This window comes from Sturnira hondurensis, unplaced genomic scaffold (assembly GCF_014824575.4).
Source record: "Sturnira hondurensis isolate 20B ecotype Veracruz unplaced genomic scaffold, ASM1482457v3 Scaffold0000982, whole genome shotgun sequence".
NCBI classification, from domain to species: domain Eukaryota; kingdom Metazoa; phylum Chordata; class Mammalia; order Chiroptera; family Phyllostomidae; genus Sturnira; species Sturnira hondurensis.
In genome coordinates, this window is record NW_028073613.1 from 1,062,644 (window position 1) to 1,064,014 (window position 1,371).

The window sequence follows — 1,371 nt, forward strand, 5'->3', positions numbered from 1 at the left end:
AGATGTGAAAGCTCAAAGCTCAATAAGGCCATCACTAGCGTCCTACCCCTTGGCCTCTTGACCTACAAACTCTTGAGGAGGCGACTATCAATGCAGGAGGTGAGAGCCAAAGCCTTGCCCAATGCTTCCAAACCAAGTCCAACACAGAACGATGTTCGAAAACATCTTCACCGCCTTCACCTGAAACAGAGTGCCAGGAACCAAGTAGAGGACCTCAAGACCTCAGAATGGACACTCGCATCTCAATGAACAGGTGCCGGAGTTCTCGGACTTCGCCTCAAAACTGTGTCTGGCATTCTGGACAGGCAGAGGAGGCTATGCAGCCTTTGGAAGGATCATGCAGCTATTTCCGGACAGCTGCTGCCATGGAAGTTTCTGCAGTTGCTTCTCAAGTTGCAGAGGACTCTTTCTCCAAAACAATAATCTGGTTGACAGGACCTAGTCGTTTCCCCAGAGATCTTCATGGCTCACTCAGTGGCTTGTTTATTGCCACCACACATGTCACATTTCAGAGCCCAAGGGCATGTCATGATATCCCTCCACACTGTCCATTGCCACCTCCAATGCAGAAGTATAAAATCCAAAGGAACCTCAGTGAGCTCACAAGCAGCACCAATGACCGTGTAGCAGAAAGCATGTGCTACCATTTACATTTTTATCCTGACTCTCCTCCAGGGTTGCAAGAGTTTGACTCAGTGGAAAGTAGCAGTCATGGGATTGTGACAAGCTTTACGAGGAGGCTGAAAAAAAAAAAACTTGCAGAATAAGAACAGTACTGGAACCAACCACATTACACGCTGGGAGGTGGGGAAGTGGCTAGTAACTGTACCAGATGGTTTATTTCTTGTTCAGGATAATTCTAATGACCGTTATCATTTAAGCTCAAACTTTCACTCCCATGATAAAACGCTTTACACTAGAATTGAGCACTCATCTGGTAGCTTCCAGCCCTGGCTGGTGTGGCTCGGTGAATTGAGCACTAGCCTACAAACCCAAGGGTCGCTGGTTTGATTCCCAGTCAGGGCCTGGGTTGTGGGCCAGGTCCCCAGTGCGGGGTGTGAGAAGCAACCATACACTGATGTCTCCCTCCCTCCCTCCCCTCCCCTCTCTCTAAAAAGAAGTAAATAAAATCTTTTAAAAAAATAGTAGGTTCCACTTTTGTGAACAACCAGATGTGGATGGAAAATTCATCATTGATTTCAATATCTAACCAGGGACTCTGAAAATGGAGCTTTCTGTTATGTAAGGTCTCAGTTGCCTAGTTCTCCAATTTACCAATGGAGGAGCACCAGTGTTCAAGCAGGTGCCATCTTTGCAGGACCTGTGTGCTTTCCAACATGACCTTTGCCAAACAATATGAAGTGTCGACAG

The 1,371-nt window shown here is 47.0% G+C and overlaps 1 pseudogene; it reads left to right on the forward strand.

Moving 5' to 3' along the window:
• Positions 1–317: 317 nt before the first annotated feature.
• LOC118995131 (suppressor of cytokine signaling 6-like) lies at positions 318–1,044 on the forward strand (annotated as a pseudogene).
• The last annotated feature ends 327 nt before the right edge of the window (positions 1,045–1,371 follow it).